General features: G+C 40.8%; 1 protein-coding gene across 2 annotated transcripts in view; it reads left to right on the forward strand.

Annotated features, from left to right (window-relative positions):
- The first annotated feature begins 17,186 nt into the window (after window positions 1–17,186).
- The window catches only part of phf24 (PHD finger protein 24), a 28,209-nt gene continuing 25,054 nt past the window's right edge, over window positions 17,187–20,341 (forward strand). For both annotated transcript variants that reach the window (XM_086135656.1, XM_086135657.1), the window contains exon 1: window positions 17,187–17,569. The gene's annotated coding sequence lies outside the window, so the exon portion shown is untranslated. The remainder of the gene's footprint in view (window positions 17,570–20,341) is intronic.

The following is a 20,341-nucleotide window of genomic DNA, read 5'->3' on the forward strand; positions in this document are numbered from 1 at the left end:
CATGCATATATTTTTCATTTAAGTTGACAAATATTGAATGTCAACTTGGAAATGATGTGCTATTTATATTGGAAAGGTGCTTTAAAAAAAACATGTTTATTGATCAGAGGAGATGATGGAAGATTTTACGGCCCATCGATCATTCAATGTGATTCAGTCATTATTCATTAGGGGATGTACACATTTCCAGTTTCCATAATGTCTTACTTATACACATTAGTGAAGCGCAGATTCTGTCAAAAAAAAAAAAATGTTCAATTGCATTTGATTCGTGGTTTAAAATGTGAAATACCTTGATTTCCTTTTACAGAAATTGTTTGGCAAAATGCTTTATTTCATCCATCAGGAAAAGCAACACTTTAGGATTAAAGCATAAAGGTCTAACATTAAAAAGAAAGAAAAAAGGGGGGGGGGGGGGACTGATTTCATCTTGCCATTGCAAGCAGGGACCAAGACCTTAATGCTTGGGAGACATGTAGTCTCACAAAGCTCATGAAAAGGGAAAGCTTGCAAACCTGAAAACCGGATACCAGCTGTGAAGTACAAGGGTTGTGGGGTGATGTTCAAGGATTGTTTTGCGGCAGGAGAGAATGATACATTTAACTCATGAGATGGTATTGTGAGGTAAGATGACGGCTCTCGGAGATCTGACCCAAGTCAGTTTCAAGGCAATGGTACCAAATGAAAACTTCTGACTTTGAATGAAGTAATAGAGATGTTTTCATTTTCTGATTTTTTCAATTGCCAATTGCAAATCAAAAGAACAAATTATCAGCAGATTTACGGAGCCATGTGGTTTTCTTTTGTTTATTTTCTTTATCTCCAGTGCCAACGACATGTTACTGGTGGAAACGGATCATTCTGATTCGAATTTAAGATTTGAAGTTTGGAAGGATGAGTGTAAAATCAATAGGGACCTAAAGCTCCAGGAACAAAAATGTTGAAATGAATTACTTTGGGGAAGTGGGTGAACAAAATGGTCTGCCTTTAAGTCTGAAGTGATTACGTGCATGCTGGTCCTCAAAAGGTAATGCAAAAAGAAGGGGATTAAAAGCTTTTGGGCTGGAAAACAGATGCAGCAAACGATGCCAAATGATAACTGTTAGCATGCATCAAGACTAGTTATGATATGAATTAATCATGACAATAAATTTGGTATCACGGAGGTGAGCGTGCGGGATTGCCTGTCTCCATATATGCCAACTCTGCACCCAACCGAGCTGGATGCTGAGCTGTGTGATAATGGCGTTCATGGTAAACACAGATGGACTCTAATACCGGTGCTTTTGCATCCACATTTGGCACCACACAAACACGCGAGCGCACACGCACGGGGAAAAAAAAAGTTTGGACACTTCTGGTTTATTTGGAGGGTAATCCTTTAAATCAGCCCCAGCTGTTCCTTGAGCCTCTCACGGAACTCTTTTCTGCTTGGCGTCTTCCATCTTTCCAAGGAGTACACTTTACACATGCGCATTCCAGATGCCTCCTTATCATGGATAAGATGCAACAAAAAACGATTCATTCCTTGCATCTTCTCGAGCAGGGGTGCCCATTACGTCGATCACGGTCGACCGGTAGATCGCGGCCTTGTCCCAAGTCGATCGCGAGCGGTGTAGAGGAGAAAAAAAAAAAACAAAACAAGCATTTGTGTGTCTTTGTGCATGTTAGTAATATATTTTTTGTCTTAATGTCCACTGCACCCTAATCTTCCGATCAGTCTCATTTTCACAAAAAGTATTGAAAAAGTAAAATAAAATACAGCAGGTAAATCTTTAATCTACGGTGGCGCGTGACCTGCGTCACCGGAAGTTGTTAGCGTTCAACTGTCTGCGATTGCAGCTTGTGATCTGAGCTGTTGCGCTATATCTTTTATCGTGATCATTATTCTCATTCAGAGTTTATTTCGTGTCCAATTCGCCGAGGTCACGGGCAAAGAATAGGAATCTTGAGGGCCGAGGGAGGCACTTTATAACGGTCAGCTACGATAGTTAACAGGCTGCAAAAGCGCGTCGCATGCCTCCGTGTCAGGCTGTTGCTCATCATGGTATCCGTGTGTATGTGCCTGCATTTGCGCGGTAACGGGTCGATTGTAGGAGGTTGGTTGATCGAAAAGTCGATCTTCGGTCCAAAAGGTTTGGGCACCCCCGGTCTAGAGGTACAGTATTCCATTCTGTACGTACACATTATCTCGTGGGTTTCCTAATATGTACTGTCGGATGAAATTAAAACAAGTAAATCATTTAGTCGTATGTCTATTTCTAAAAATGTCTCTGTGCCTATTACTTGGTTGTTAGCCTGGCTAAAATTTCAGAGGATAAGAAACATTCCAACACATCGGCCCAACCACAATCAGATCAATATGAAAAAGCGCTGTTGTTTGACCACACATAAGCTAACAGTGTTACCGGCATTGCCTTCTGACAATCATGTTGTGAAAGTAATCACCCAGCCATGCTCACGGCTTTAAAAACATTCCGATGATGATTGAAAGGGGTGTTGCTGCTCATCTCCTAACCCATCTCATCTCTTCAAAAGAAACAAAACAAAACAATCCAGACTGTGGAAACTACATAGCACACTAACAGCCCTCCTCAAATGTACCCGTGACTTTTTTGTCCTCTGTCTGGGGCCAGTTTAATATTCTCATCATGTTCACCCTCACTGCTGTGTTTGACTCCATTAACCACTACGTCCACTGCGTCCCTTTCTCCCGTCTTGAGACCATTCATGTTAATATCAGTGGTACAACTCTCTTCTGGATCACATCATACAGTATATGAGACACCGACACAAATTCTTCCGTAACCACAGCTGCCCCTCTTTCACCACTCAGCTGTGAGTCATATGCTGCTGGAGATGCGCCAGATGTCATCTGCACAGTCACAACTGTTGTAAGGATGAATGTGAATGTCTCGGGACACACTTCGATCACAACCAATTCAGTCATGTATGTTTTTCTTGCTTCAGTGAGAAAGTTGAAGTACCGCATTTTGGTATTGAATCTATTATGAACGGTGAGCATCGTCAGGCATCGATAATGTGATAAAGAAATGTGTGCCATTATGAGTAACTATAAGGGAAGCTCACCCGCAGAATACCGCGGGATCGCCTCTGTTTTACCTCTTAAAATACACCAAAGACGTGAAAGGGGAAGCAGTCAATCGGGGCATTGTTGGGGATTTGCCACGGCATGGAAGAAGAACACATTAGGCTAATGGATCATTTTGCAATCTGGTGGGTTCTTCAACTTCCCCCCACCCTCCAAGCCTCCAAACACCCATCTTCAACCTCCGCTCACTAATGTATCACGCAGCCAAGGCTTCCTGAACAAGTGTAATTGTCCCAAAGAGATTGTAAGGCTTTCTATAACTGTATTTTGGAATCACTTTCCTCAAGGCGCTCAACGTTTGAAAAATGCTCATCTTTGAACATGAGCTCCGGGGGGAGGGCGAATAATGTTGCTCCTCTCACTGTGGAAAAAACATTTCTCTCATCTCGCGCTATATTTAAATTATAATGAATGATAGATTTTTCTTTTGCAAGGGGGATAGTTTCGCTCTTGCAACTAAAACTTGCAGTTGATTTCAAGGACGTGAAGGAGACAGAAGTTCAATAAACTCCTCGATGAGACATCTCCATAATGTGTACAATGTGTACGGTATGTATTATACTGCCCCCCTGTGGCCAAGGTGCGCACGCCAGAATGAGAAGCACAATGCCCATTGAACTCGGGATGCACAAGCTGATGAATTGGTTTGTGTTTGAGCTGGCTAAAGTTGATAATTGTGTGTATTCATACACCTTTATGTCTTTCTTTGAATTGTCAGCCACTGATTAAAGTTACTGAGGGTTCGTTTTCCGGCCTAGCATGCTGGCAGCACGGTTTCAATTCCCGCATAATATTAAAATCCAAATAATGTGTGTTCTGTGTTCCACCAATATTTGCGGCAAACGAATAACTTGATCAATGGAGCCTCTTTTGTGTTTGGTATAACTAGAGATGGGCACTATTCTGTCAGTCCATCCTCCATCCGCGACCTGGTTGCCCTTCCGTCATTGTCACTCCATCCTTATTCATATAATTATCGTGCTCCGTCCCCGTCCGTCCTCGTCATTTTAAAATGCTTCCATCCCAGGACTCTCACATACAAACATTGACGTATTTATCGCGTATACGCCTGCTTACTGAATCTTCCTTTCAGTATTGCTGTGATTGGCTGATGCAGACTGGCCATCAATCAAACAAAAATGACATCATTATTTCTTTATTTTTTTAATGTCGTAGTGATAAGCAGCTCAATATGAGTATTTCACAATGCAAAAGTAGTTAATACGCTAAAAAACGCTCCCTACCCAGCGTTTTCCTTTCTGAATTCTGATTGTAATTTCCCCATTGCGGGACAAATAAAGGATATCTTAATCTTAATCTTAATCTTAAAATGAAATAATTTAAAAAACAAGTACATTTCAGTTGTATTTCCCCATTTTCAGATGTAGTGTTAATGTTCAAACTGTGCACAATGTTACAGTGACTTGCAATAGTTTCAGCTTCATGAACACTTAGACATGCTATTCTACTGTATTTTAATGACGGGAGTGCTTGAAGGACTCTGTATTTGTTGAGGTCAGACAGGTGTAAAATGTTTGCGAATAAGTGTCTCAGAAGATGCACAGATTGATTGGAATGACCAAAAGCCTTTGTTTACTGTCAACTAATCATCCAAGCTCGATCAGCTTTGTCAGTAAATGAAGAAGAACTTTGTCAAAAAAAAAAACAAAAAAAAAAGGACAAAAGAAAAGAAATCTTATTTCGACCTTCATTTCTTGCTGACTCCTTTCGTTATGTGCAGTTGACTGCTACTGTTTGGCTCTCATGGACTCGAGAGACATGTCAACATTCACACGGGGAGGGGTGGAGACAACATGGCCAAAAGCTGTCCATCACCTTTATGTTGTTGTTGTTGCTGATGATGCTGGAGCTGTTTGCTGCCAACAGACAACACGGGACGATGAGAGTGCAAAACAATATGCTGGGGGTTCTCTCACCTCAGCTACTCACTTGCAGATGGGATGGCGATCGATACAGTTAGTGTGCTTTAAAAGAGTCAAGAGAGGTTGTGAAAAAACATAGCGTTTCACTTGCATTTCTTGCAAAACAAATATGACTGTGACTGCATCTTTCGGCTTTAATTTAAAAAAGCATCTTTTTTGGGGGGTTATTATTTTTCACTCAAAAACTCCTGGTATTATGGTATTTATTTTTTTGATTACGCTCATGAAACTAACCCTGCATTTTCATTTTCATGCTTTTGTTCAGTAAACAACTAATTAAACTGGAGTTGCGATGTCAGCAGAGGAACTGGACACAATTTCTAACAGTCTAAAATCACGGAATGTACATCGGCACAAAGATGTGGACTCCTTTGCTTATGCCACTTCAACCTTTCAAAAGATCACGATGATTGGACAGATGGATCGTGCAGCCGTTGGTTGTGACCGAAACAACAAGATCCGCTATCCAAGCGTCTGAAATAAGTTTCCTTCCCAGGGCATTCCTCTAGAGATTGAGTGGGGAAATTCGGTCATCCAGGAGGAGGCTCAGAGTAGAGCCGCTGCTCCTCCGCATCCAGAGGCGTCAGATGAGGTGGCTCGGGCATCCATTTAGGATGCCCCCTGACCGCCTCCCTGGGGAGGTGTTCCTCGCCTGTCCCAGGATTGACCTGGGACAGGCTCCAGAGACTACAGTTTGTCTCCCGGTTGGCCTGGGAACGCTTTGGGATTCCCCCAGATGAGGTGGACGAAGTGGCTGGGGAGAGAGAAGTATGCGCTTCCCCGCGACAACTGGTCCCACCGCGACCCACAGCTGAAGAAAATGGATGGATAGATATTTTTTTATTTTGAAAGTCAAACATACTTTATCAGGAAGAAATCATCATCGGGTTTGCTCAGTTCAATAAGTTTGTTTACCGACAAATGACCAGAGTGTAATTGTGTTCCCTATTGCTTTGCTTCCTCCAACAGATCTGCCAAGTGATTCAATGAAGGCAGAATGATAGAAAACAGATTTTGTCTCTACATATGGTATACAGGCGATGCGGGGAAGTCAAACCTAATTACATCAAACCTTTGTCTTGTAAACGTGCCGCCGTATTTATAAACGGAACCGTCTGATCCTTTTGACGCCTGATCACGTGTCAGAGTGTCTTCACCCAACAAAACAAGGCATCCATAAGGGTGCATTTGCAATAAGTGGCGGCCCATTTCCTTTCACATTAGACCCCGGCTAAAGGGATATGTTTTTTCCGCCTCTTGCTCTGCACAACTGTGGACTGTATTCATCTTTCATCTACCAGTGACTTAATCAATTATGCATGCAAGCCAAGTATGTCTTTCTTGCTCAAACAGCATCCCATTTCGATATAGAGAGGCACCTTCCCAGTTGATTAAAAATGAAACTGTCAACGTTCAGCTTATTCTCAGCATTGACAAGTCTGACATTTCTAATAGGTGAAAGTTTCTTTCCTTTTTTTCTCATATATAAATCGGGCATCTTTCAATTATTACATTCGAATTTATGGCCTCCCCTTGTTTAGTGGCTAATATGCATCCACGGGTCCACCCTGGCTAATATTGAAGTCATTTTATATTCAGCATCAACAACAACAACAACCACAACAGTAATAATAAAAGTCAATTGGGAAAACATTCAGATTAATTCATCTTAACTAATGCAAACTAGACTGCTCAATGAAACTACATCTTTGGCATGATCTGTTTAACATGCCTTAATACTTGATAATGTCTTTGAAAATGTTGAGAAAATATTTCATCATCATGATGCGCTCTGACTTTTTTTTTTGTGTGGCTTGTTGAAACGCATTATCTGATTTAGATACAATATGCTCATCAAACTTAATTTCCCCCCTCAGTGGGACTAATAAAGGATTAAAGTTATGGTTGTGCTTGTTTTTTCTCCTTCCAGTGCATCACTTATTGTTTTTCCAAAAATATGTCACAAAAACATTTGGTTATTTATTTATTTATCTTTTGTGTTGTCGTTTAATGTTCCAGCGCAATTGTTGCGGTGAGTTGATGGAGACGGTATGTTGTGGCTCCGAGGATGAAAAACGTATCGCCCTATGCATGTCATTACATTTTTTCAGGCAAGCATTTGTCACACAAGTGTAGATACTTCAAGTCCAATTTGTGGAGGCTTAGACCCATGGCATTCATTTTGTTTCAGGCACTGTGCACGCCGACCCTGTCACACAGCATTACGTGTTGGCAATTTGAAAAATCACGGCCGTAGAAATTGAGTCCTGCACATTAAAATGAGGGCTGGACAAGTGGTTAGCGTGTTGACCTCACAGTGCAGAGGTACCAAGTTCAATCCCAGCTCCAGCCTCCCTGTGTGGAGTTTGCATGCTCTCCCTGGGCCTGCGTGGGTTTTCTCCGGGTACTCCGGTTTCCTCCCACATTCCAAAAACATGCATGGCAGCCTGATTGAACACTCTAAATTGCATGGATGGTTGTTCGTCTCTGTGTGCCCTGCGATTGGCTGGCAACCGATTCAGGGTGTCCCCCCCCCCGCCTACTGCCCGAAGATGGCTAGGATAGGCTCCAGCAACCCCGTGACCCTTGTGAGGATAAAGCGATTCAGAAAATGGATGGCTGGACATTAAAATGATTTATTTTGGACAAAATTTATTTTCAGTCTGCTGACCACAACCTGTCAGCCAGGATCCTTCCCCCCACTCGTCCTGATGATGTCAAACACACGTTTCCATTACAGGAAAGGGTCCTATCAAATATTAAATTGCGCTAATACACTGGGTTGGGCCACTGCCATGGAAATATGGACTGCCGCTTGTTCATACTCAAAACATTACGTCCAATTACTTGTAATCTCTGGGTGACTGCTGGTAATGAGACCGGGTGGTTATGATATTCACAGCTAATGGCTTTTCCTTTCATTAATGTCTTCCTGAGTGCACAGAAATTAACTTATACTTTCTATACGGGACGCGGACGTCAGGTGTGGAGGTAAATGCTTCTCTAAACAAGAGAAAGCAGAAGCGGAGAAGTTTGAGCATCTTTTTTCAGAGTTGGAATTAAACTGAGTCATCCGACTCTGTCACTGCTGGTGGGCTCAGATGTTACCTCTGTTTCCACCACCTTGTGTCTTATCAATTAACCTTGCCAGATCCCGTCGGAGTCCTCAGCGGCTAATGCTGCTTACGCAGTGTGAAGAAGCAAGTTTGGGGCAATTATTTTATGCCTAAAATAAGAAATAAAATTGCTAAAGTTATTCCAATCTATAAAAGTGGAGAAAGACATCGGTTTACAAATTATAGACCAATATCACTACTACCACAATTTTCAAAAATATTAGAAAAACTATTTTCTCGCAGACTTGATAGCTTTATACAAAAGCATGCGCTGTTAAGTGAGAATCAATATGGCTTCAGGGAAAAACGGACCACCTCAATGGCAGTTATGGAGTTTGTGGAAGCAATAGCCACTAATATAGACAACAAAGAATTTACTGTTGGGGTTTTCCTAGATCTAAAAAAAGCTTTTGACACAATAGATCACAGTATATTATTGGAAAAACTAGAAAGATATGGCATTAGAGGTGTGTCTTATAAATGGATAAAAAGTTATTTAGAAAACAGATATCAGTACGTGCAAGTCAACAATAAAAAAACGAATCAACTGAAAATCACTCACGGAGTTCCTCAGGGGTCAGTGCTTGGTCCAAAACTATTCATCTTATATATAAATGATATCTGCAAGGTCTCAAAACAATTTAAATGTGTCCTATTTGCTGATGATACAACTTTCTACTGTTCTGGAATAAATCTGAAACAGCTCCTGACAACCGTAGAAAACGAATTAAACAAATTAAAAAACTGGTTCGACAGAAATAAATTGTCACTTAACCTGAAAAAATCGAAGTTAATTGTTTTTGGCACAAGACCAATCAAACACCAAGCTAAAATTATGGTAAACTCAATTGAGATAGAAAGAGCGTATGAAACCAAGTTTCTCGGATTAGTAATAGACTCAAAACTATGTTGGAAGCCACATATCGATAACGTAAAAAGAAAAATAGCCAAAACCGTAGGGATCCTCTACAAAACCAAGGAAGTGCTAAATAAGAGATCTTTGTACACATTATACACTTCATTATTATTACCATATATGACCTACTGTGTGGAAATATGGGGAAATGCCTGCAAAACAAACACACTCCCTATTCTCAACCTACAAAAAAAAGCAATTCGAATTATTAATAGATCAAAATATACGGAACCCACAAATCCACTATTTATCAAATTAAATACGATGAAATTTTATGACCTGGTTGACTTTAAAATCGCCCAATTAATGTACAAAGCACACAATAACCTGCTCTGCCAAAACATTCAGAAGTTTTTCGAAATTCGAGAAAGCAGCTATGATTTAAGAGGTACCAACTTATTCAAAAAACTCAAAACAAGAACAAACATCAAGCAAAGAAGTGTATCTATCAAAGGTGTTAATCTGTGGAATAATCTCGAAACGGACCTGAAAATGAGTAAATCGCTTGCTGAGTTCAAAAACAAATTCAAAAAAATAGTACAAAGAGTTAAAATGATAAATTCAAAACATTAAATATAATGATAAATCAGAACTAAGTTGATAAATAGAGAAAGGTATATAAATATCCATTATGAATACAAGAGAAAATTGACACAAGAGTGTCAGGGTGTGGAAGTATATAATCCCGATACAAACCAAAAGTTGTAAAAATATCACGGTTAAGGGTAAAGTATGAGCCTTAATGGAGACTTCTTTCTTCTTACTTTTTTCTTTTCTGATTGATATAAAAATGATTTATTAGATACAATCACATAACGGGGTAGGACTAGATAAGTTTTTTACTTCTTCCTACTCCCTTGAACATAATAACTGTGTTGAACGAAGATTGATTTCTTTCTTTTTACTTTTTTTATCTACCTTATTTTCTGTCAAATTATTACTGTATATATGTTTTATGTTCAATAAACAAACAAACAAACAAGCAATGTAAGGGGGAGAAATTCCCAGTATTTTACCTAATACTTAAATATAACTTTTGCTAACAATGATCTGCTTAATGTGCAAACGTTTGGCACTGTTCATCTGAAATAAATGGATTAAATTGACTTGAGCGATTTTTGTTTTTGTATTCATGTGGGATTAATAAAAATTAAAGTGATAATTTAGCAAAAATCATCTGACTCGAATGAGGACAAGCCGTATCGAAAATGGATAGATGCAATAATGCAGGCTAAAGTAGAGCAACATCAACATTTTTATCTCTTATCATCATAAAGGCTGAATTTGTCTTTGCTCTGTATTTTCTAGCTTCATATTCATCACCAAAAAGCGTTTAATGACATATTCATGTCAGTAAGCCAGAGAGTTCTTTATGTAGTTGTACAACACAAATCACATTTCAAAATGGCTTCATCTGTACAAATTAAAGGTGCGCTAGACTTAGAACACGAAATGATTGCAATCAGTAATCAGTGAGGATATTTGAAAACATGAAAGCAGCAACAGCAATGACAATAACAAAGCACACTTGCACATCTGGGAAAACATCGACAGCGATTTTAGTGTTGCGCTAAAAACATGAAATGATTCAGCACATTTTGCAAGCTAAGAATTGGGACTGGCAGGGTGAGGACAATGCAAACATTGGGCTCTGGCCAACAGGTTTACACTAAACAAAAACCCGAATGAAAAGCAAAAAGATGAAGATATTCTTGGAAGCAAATCTAACCCCACACACTGTTTTTTTTGGTTTTTTTTTAATGAAACACACTTGACTGTTCCCTCCAACCCCTTCCCAGTTCTTCCTTTCTTCTTTTTTCCCATCATTGACGACCGTTGATTTTATATTTTAAAAGTGGAGCTATTAATTTCCTAACCCACATTTGGTTGCAAAGCTGGCTGCTTTCTCAATTATTCTCATAAAGCTGAGACATCCAACAAAGAATTCCATTAATAGCAACGGGCCCCTTGGTCATAATCTTTCCATAAAGCAAGACTTAAATAGATTCCTTATCGTCGCTTAACTTCAAATAATTTTGCAACTAAATATACTCCTTTGGGTGGTTGGTGCAAGATTGATCAAATGGCAAAGTGTCTCACAAAGAGAAATTTTGATCGCTTTTTGAAATGAGACACAAGCACAAACGAATGATGATTAAAACAAAAATGAAGGGTATGACAACTGGAGAGAAAACAACTTGGTGCAGAGAACATGGCCTTGGACCTATCTCGATGAGTCACTGTTGCCATGCCAACTTGCTTTCATTTTGCCCGCATCATATAAAAGTGTCATTCCTCACAAAACATTGAGAAGAATCTTCAACATCTTCAACACATTTCCCCACAAGAATGATAACATATATTTGAATAACCTGACTTTTTTTTTTTCTGAGGATGTGAGGTGTATTGTTTGTCTCCCCAAATGAATACATATTATGACCCTTCCATATGATGGAAACTGAGGAAGGGATCTGACTTAAGCGTGGGAGTAAGGGAGGAGCAAGAAGTGGTGTGATACACAATTTGAGGACTAACACAGAGGAGATGGGGGGCTGGGGGTGAACACGACACAACAGGTTACATTCGCGAACACCACTGCCTTTGTGCAACCCAAAACTAATGATGGCAAAGTTCCCGAACACACGAATGAATAAAGTGGCGAACAAATGAATGGATGGTGGCCATGGCGAAGGACAAACTTGGCTGCACTAATCAAGAGGCAGTGGTACAAAGGACACACGAGGGAGTGGGGTTGACAAGACTCGTGACACCTGAGGTACTGACGACAAACACAACACAGTACATCCACCCAACTTAACACAACTGAGCCCTTTTCAACAGTGGTGGGTAATTTTTGCAGGTGGTGGCACACCTGAGACGAGTTGCTAATTGGGTCACTCTCCCCTGCACTGATTGGTCAGCCATTGAGCAGTTGTGTTCACAAGAGAGTGTGTGTGTGTGTGTGTGTGACAATTTAGAGTGTTCCATCAACCTGCCATCAATGTTTTTGAAATGTGGGAGCAAACCATAGTACCCGGAGAAAACCCACACAGGCACGGGGAGGACATGCAAACTCCACACAGGAAGGCCAGAGCCAGGATCAAACGATCGGCCTCTGCACTGTGTGGTCCACAGGCTAATCACTCAACAACGGGCCGCCATGTATGTATGTATGTGTGTGTGTGTGTGTGTATATATATATATATATATATATATATATATTCGTTTTTAATTACAAAGGCATCTATTTTCCTCATGAATAAAATTCAAATAAAAATACAACAATAGGATATGTATCACGTTTAAATTGAGGATCGGTTAGAGCTAGCATTGGTGGCAAGTGGTAGAGAAAATGGACGGATGAAGTTTTGGTCACAGTGGACAGTTGTTTTTCCTCAAGTTATTCTCAAAACTAAACATAATACCTCGCTGTGTTCGTTCGCCCATGTTAATTTCTCAACCTGAATATAAGACACGTCTATCTTTGGGAATCAATGAATGAAACACAAAATGATGTGGTCTGATAAAAGTTTCGTGATGTTGTGTTTAAATGGAGCGTAGGTGCATACATATTTCAGTTGGTGACATTATCATGCCCCAGAGGCGATCAACACTCCACTTGTATGTCCCTGCATCAGTTCCTTTTCGTTTTATGAACATTTTATGATAATTGAATGTATGTTTGTTGCGCTGTTCATCCAAATTAGATGAATGCAAACCGTGTCAATGTTTGGCCAAGATCAATAAAATCTATGCTTATGAACAAGAAAGGGTGTTTTATTCTCTTTCCGTGCCCAACTCTCAAAGAATCCAAAAAGTATTGTTGTCTTCAGTCCATCCGGCGCAGCAACGTAATTAGTTTCCTTTCATGTGAAACAACAGCATTCAAAGAAACGTTTACACACAAACAACCTGATGTTTGATCCGTCTCAACTGTAGCGTCGGCTGATATTGTTGGGCGAGAGCCACGTGTTATGACGTGAAGGTTTTTGGATCGTTCAATTCACCGAAAATGATGTAGAGTATGACGGAAACATGTTTAATCCTTTCTGCACATAGCCTAGCATACATAATGAATTATGGATGAGAACACATAACGAAACGTCTTTAGGGGGAAATATGATCATTGTGTCCTTAAAGCTGTGGTGGGCGACAGCAAAGAACAGGCATGATACATAAATTTGTGCCTTCGAAATGCACAGTAAAGACAATTGGCCATCAAAAAGTAAAACTCCTGCAATAGGAAAAACATGTTAGTCTGACACAATGCAGTTCTATCTGTTCATCCATTTAATTGCTGTCTGTGTTTGTTTTTTTTTGTTTTTTAATTACGGAATGTCCTCTTTTGGGTAGGGAGTGAGCTGTAAACTATCCCAGCTGACTTTTGGCTAGAGGTGGGCTCCATCCTTGACCAAAACTGTCTAGAAAAATAATAAAAGAAATAGACCCTGATAACATCAGTTAGATAAGAGAGCTTTTGTGTTCATTTAAAAAGGAAAGAAAACTGCCGGCTAATCCCTGCGTCCTTGGCTGTTTATTGGCTGCTCGCCTTTACGAAAGGGTGGCCTCCGGGAAAAAAAAAACAATCCTGTTATGTCACACCTCCCTCCCCAGCACAGCACTGAGACATCCATATGGGTGCCCAAATTTGTCAATAAACTGTCACCTTTGGAGGCTGTGATTAGTGGCTTGAGCACATATTCCAGGCAATTAGCTGGCCCGTTACTTTGTATTCCATTTTCCCATGCACTGATTAGCTTTCCAAAGGAAAATACCATTGACCAGAATGCAATCGGGGTTTTTTTTAAAGCCCCGCTCGATTTGTTCATGTTTATTTGTGCTTCTTAGTCATAACAAGTAAACAATCACGGCGAATCTAATGCGGAGTGCCGCAGGCTGATCGACATGTTGCCACTGTGTATTTTTTATGCGCCCTTACCTCAGCACTTAAAACGCGGTTTGATCGGTGGGGAAATAAGCGGAGGTTCATTCAGATGGAGACATTTACAACAGAAAGCCGTACAAGACAGAATGCAAAGTGAAAGGTACAATGCCTCCTTGATTGAACATAACAATCAAGCGTGATGTGCACCATTAAAAAAAATAAAATAAAAAAATCCCCTCTTCCCCGAATGATTCTAAGATGAAAGGACAATGATCGCGATTAAGCGTGCAGCCGCGCTGTGGAGAGCCCATAAATGGTGACTGACTATTCCAACGATACCGTTAAAATATCTCTGAATGAAGGCTCCTGCTGTTTTTGTTAATCCTTCCACGCTTTGCGCTTTACATTTCTCATTATTCTTCATTTGGAGGCTGCTTGTTAAAACTCATTCACTCCCAAAGACGTTTTTAAACGTCTTTTCAGACTTGGTCCAGAATTGGCTGGGAGTGAATGAGTTAAAAATAATGAACACGACAATGTTCTGACCTCAACACAATGTGCTAAAACTCATTGACGTAAATACGGATGCGTCTGTGGGGACTTGTGCCATCAGGAGAGGTCGAAGTTCATATTTCCTATGTGACTTTTTTTTTTCTCCCAATGCTGAAGAACAAGAACCTCAAGGCTGGCGGGTCAATGTGCACTTACGGCTTTATCAATAATGCAAGATGCCTCCATTTCAGTCACAGCACGCTGAGGAATGACACAGTGGGGCACCACGCATGTAGCCGTTCATACATAAACCATGGCATGCAATGCCCGGTGAGGCGATGGAGTAGCTGCAGTCCAAATCACTTTGGGAATACTAACTCTGTATGGTTACATTCACAAGGGTGAGTCATCTCGTATACAGCATGAAAAGAAAGAGCAAACCGGCAGATGTAAAAAGTTCAATTGCATGTATGGTGACAAAATGAGTTAGCTGAGTGTTTTTTACTTTTATCGTGAAGTCTCGGGACAATACAAGGAACAATGTGTTCTGTAAAATCATATTTCTTTGTTGTGATGGCTGGAAGGACGATTTTCACAACAGCAACTTTTTTATTTTATTTTATTTATTGATTTATTTATTTATACAGAGTAGGCTCATGTGACGTAAGAATACTGAGAAGAAAATTGGACGCAGGATTCGCGGTTGATTTCGTCGTAGCATTGCGTTTCATTTTGCAAGGTTGTGAGGACATATGCTGTGCAAAGCTATCGCCAGCCACTTACAAGCAGCATACTTTTGGAACCACTATCCTGCAGAAAAACTCAACATCCCCCATGACTATGGAGCCTTCTCTCAATGTTACCTCACTGCAGTAGCGTTTGATACAAGCAACACTTGATTGCTCTGTAGAATTGCGAATGCGGTGGCAGTGGGGGACGAATTGCGTTTAGTGATGCAAGTAGACTCAAGCAAGCAACCAGCCAAAGCACACAATACCCCGTAAGATGACCTGAGCCATCCCACCATGTCATGCAAAAGAGCAGATGGTCAAATGTCAGCTAAACACGCATATTCTCCAGTGGAATCCATATACCACTGTGAAGGCCTTTTCACACTGCACTTAGTTTCCATGACATTTACCAAGGGAAAGTACACAGGATAGTGCAAGCACAATGGCAGCTCGGCGCATGTATGCTCGTATTTGGCACCGGTTGCTAAGCTACCGAGCAAGTAGTAGCCGGGTGTCTTTTTCCACTAGCATGGACGTGAAGTAATTAGGACAGAAATTGGTGGCTTTGCTTCTAACGAGGAACAGGAGCAAAAATGTGTGCTGATCCACATTTTTTGAAGCCAACCTTTTTCTTTCTTTATTTATTTTTTTAAATGAAAAAAGCTGAACTCAATGTCGCTGTCACCTCCATTCATGACGGTGCCTTTTTTTGAAAGCACACCGTATGTCTTTTTTTTTTTTTTTTACTGTGTGCCAGAACTTGAGACACTGCGACAGCGACCGTCATGTTTTCTTTTCTTTTCCCTTCTGTTTTCTTTGTGCAATCCCACAGGGGCCCCTTGTTGTTGTCACCCTGCAATCATTTCACCAGCACCTCTCCGATCGGATTTACTGTGCCGTCATCACAGCACGCCGCTGCCTGAAATGAACCAAGTTCAATTCAGGTGCTTTATACACTGAAATAATGATGATCCTGTCTCAAGTCCAGGCACAGCTCCAAGATTTTTTTTTCTCTCCTGGGGCTTAGGGTGGGCTTGACTGATACAGTATGTTTTAACTGAGTTTGGCCAAAGAATTTTCAACAACATCATAAGGTATACAGTACAGGCGCAGCACAAAAACAGAAGCAATGATTGGATTGGAGCTGAATGGCTACTTGTGAATTTGTTTCATTTTCGAAAAACTGATTTATATTAATAACAACTGTAAAATAGAATGCTGGCTGCCCAGATTTCTGTCAGGTCTATCGCATCTCCTAGCTCCGGTGTAGCGTCGTGCGTGTTCAATTTGCTTACAAATTGAAATCACCCAATGTGAAACCGGAGCTTGTTTCGTTGAAAACACAACTATTATTCTATTGCAACATATGGATACACAGGAGAATGTTCCCTTCCGCCATCTAGTGGAGGAACCCTTAATCGCTCTGCTTGTCACGATACATGACTGGCATAGGCAGATGAACAAACATATTATTTGTACAGAATTTAAAACAACTGTGGGACGGATGAAGCGAAATAAAATAATTCCCCGCTGCACACCTGATGAGAGCACACTGATGCACTTTGACACAGTGTTTGGAATTATTCTTGCAGACATCTCGCACAAATGAATAAATCATGCGACCTGTGCTCTGTGCACACAATGGGCAAAAACGAACTTATCTCAGTTCCCTCCGCCCCCTCCCTCCTGTTACATGGTAAACGGGTAAGAGAAGAAGTAGGAAAAGAAAGTCACAGTCAGACCTCTCACGCTCTAAATGTGATAAGAGTTAATTGGATGCTGAGAACGCATGTTCCCTAACGTCATTAGTTTGTCGCAGTCGCGTGGTTCGGTCCAATCAGGGTGTCCCACAACTCGCTTAACCTCAGCGGTCGCTTTTGACTGCTTGTCTCACTGAGGTCGAGGGAGGGAGAGATTCGGGGAGGGAGGTGGCTCCGGATGGGATGCTTATAAATCCGAGATGCAGCTTGATTGGCTGCCTGTGAGTCAGCAGCGCCAAGGTCTCTCCTCCTAACGCCATCGAGCGGCGGCGCGCCGCGTGGCCGCTCACACGCACTGGCGGAGCAACCCGCTGAAGGAGGCCAATTGCATTTCAGCACTGGAGCTGTCCATTGCTCCTTCAAGTCAAGTCTCTGCTTTTCCCACTCGTGAAGGCGACAAGCTGCTTCTTAGCATAATTCTCCTCTCGGGGGTGCATGGGAGACGAAGGAATTTAAAAAAAAAAGAAAAAAAAAACAGAAAGCAAAGAAAGAACTGTATCACGAGAAGGCACCCAGACTTCATCCGAGCCAAAGTCCTGCCATGCTGAACGGCCCAGTTTAAGGGCACCGGAGTGATCAAGTCCTTATTGAACGTCATTCTTTCCCCTTTAACGGTGAGTTTGGTCGGGGCTGCTTAAGCCCACACACGCACACGCACGCACACCTTTTTTGACATGTTACATAACGAATTGTAAATGCAGGGTGCTAGTTGTGCTCTGAAAAGTCATTTCGTTGTGGATCCTGTGGTGAGCAAGACTGTTACAAATAGACTCTTTTTTTAAATCATGAGTTGGGTTAATTATTGGACATTTTTTTCCCCCAGGACCAAGGTGCCCAGTTCCCTACCATTGTAAAAGGCAAGGGTTGAGGCATTACCTTTTCAAGGGGCATATACCACTCTACCTCGAAAGATGCAGTCATATACTTTCATTCATAGAGAGCACAGAGTCTCATACAGATTGCTTGAAGCATATTTAGGTAAGCATGCACTTGGGCGTGGATTGTCTGGATTTGCCCCCACGGTAATTACATGTCACAGCCACGAGTGAAAGAGTGGGTGATGACTTCTTTTTTTACGAGGGCATGACCTCCCTTTTTAAGAGTACTTAGCCCTTATCACAAATGGGTAGTTGTGAGGGGATTCTGCTGCCTCTTGGAAACACAATAGTTTGTTATCTCAAACAGCCATTGTTTACTTTTTGACATCAGACTTCCTTCTCAACGCTGCTTTTATCTCGCCGCCCGCACTGGTGCTCAAACGAGCCAAATTTCAAGTCCTGTCCTCAGCGTGTGACAGATCCCCACAGTCTGATCCGCCTTTGCTGCTGTTTATTGTCCAACTCTGTGAGCTGGCACACACACGCATGTTTGGCTCTGGCAGCGCTTGAATGCCAGTGTGATGTCTCTTAGAGTACGCGTGCATTGAGATTTAAATCCCTCTGTCATTCTTGCATTTCAGTTGCTGTGTCAAAGAAATGTTTTGGTCATTTTTTTTGAATAACAGCAATCAATCGAAAAAGTATTCCTTGAAAATCATACAAAATGTATTCAAATCATGCCGTAGGGTGTGTGACATAGTGCGTGTGAGATGTCATGTCGTAGTTGACTTCATCTCACTGAGCACGGAGTTCAACATGTTTTACTTTTTCATTGGATTTTTGTTTTATTTTGTGGGTCTTGTTGTCACACCGCAGGCTTCCGTGAAGAATGCAAAGAGGAAAAGTTGGATAATGACTCCAGAACTGCAACATGAGAAAGAGTCAGGCTCACTACAATATGAGCAATTCAATTCATTCAGGGATCCAAAGGCTTGATTATTTGCAGTTTTTGACAGATAGGTAGTTTTACTTTATTTTAGTTTTATTTTGAAATTTCGTAACATTCAGGCATGTTCAAATATTACCCAAAATAATTCTGGTGCAGTTAAAGGTTTTATAACTGCAACGGTTCGAGCCATGAAGTAATTGTTATTTAATGCGGAAAATGTGTTTTGAAATTAGAGCATGGATGTCAACGGAACAGATTGTGCTCGACTTTGGTGGCGGAGGGATGCAGCCGTAATTATGCTTTTTGTGAATGTGACGAGTGCACTCTATGTAAGAATCTTTAATTGAATTCACGAAGCTCTTCATGTTGAACAACTCGTTTAACTGCATGTTTTAAATGTTCGAGAATGATTCCACTTACGCATTCACTGGAAAGTTCTGGCTACACTCATTAGTGGAATTAGTTCCAGGTCTCTGCTTCCCTGGATCCGTGGGTCACTTCTGTGGCTAAAGGGGGCGGGTTTTTTCCCATGAAAAGCAACACTTTGTGGGGGATCCCATTTACAAAAAAAAAAAAAGAAAGAAAGAAAGAAAGAAAAAGCCCCTCTCCCTCTCAGGCAAGAAATGAAAGGGGGAGCTGGTTGGGATTCTAATCAGCACATACCAGTGACATCCAACAGTCATGACCAGAGAGCCAGAGAATCAGTGCCCACTTTAGCCCCAAACAAGAGAGCAGATTTTTTTTTAAAACCATTTGACATTATGTGCAAGCATGCACAACTGTGCAGTCTCTTTTGTTATTTCTTCGTAAGTAATGGAGTGGTAAATGAAAACAATGGTGGTGTTTCAGTATTGCGGGTGATGTTTACCTGCCAAAAAGGGACACATGTATGACATACTTTTGCTTTAATTTACACTGCCTCTACCATTTTAAATGCAGAACACTAAAAGCAGAACATGTATGTGCAAACAGAACATGTTCAGACCACTTATCACTCAGATCAATGTTAAAAAACAAAAACAAAGCATTAACTGGTCACCGGTTCGGTACCCTTGGTACATACTGCTTTTTAGAATCTATTTTTGTATTTATGTATTTATTTATTTTTTAAATCAAAAATCACTTGCCATATTTATGGCAGAGTATAAACAGTTATCGAGTGCAATCATAAGACTATACTGTACACGCATGTGGACGCCGCACAAAAATGGACATTTCACTGTACCCCAATTTTTGTGCGATCTCGAATTGAAAGTAATTATTTTAAGGCTCAACGTCCAAAATGCAATTTTTTTTAATGCAAGGGGGTTTAGAATTTAGTAGTTAGAAGAATATTGTCACACGGCACAAAAAGGCTTGGTTACCGCCATACTTTTTTTTTCATAGGATTGTTTTGTATTGAGTTTCATACCAACTATGATTATATAATTTATTGTGTTTGCATAGGGTCGTGTATTACTTTTCGACACAAAGAACAAAAAGGCCCGCTCACTTACTGCCATTGGGATTTGCTTGTAATGTGAATTATTTTAATTTGGGCTTTGCTACTTTACTTAGCGTGGGTTTATGAAATATTGACTATGCCGCCACATCCGGGCTAAAGCCCAAATTTGTCTGAA

Source organism: Hippocampus guttulatus, chromosome 17 (assembly GCF_054856545.1).
Source record: "Hippocampus guttulatus isolate MCC_2025c chromosome 17, RoL_Hgut_1.0, whole genome shotgun sequence".
Classification (NCBI taxonomy): domain Eukaryota; kingdom Metazoa; phylum Chordata; class Actinopteri; order Syngnathiformes; family Syngnathidae; genus Hippocampus; species Hippocampus guttulatus.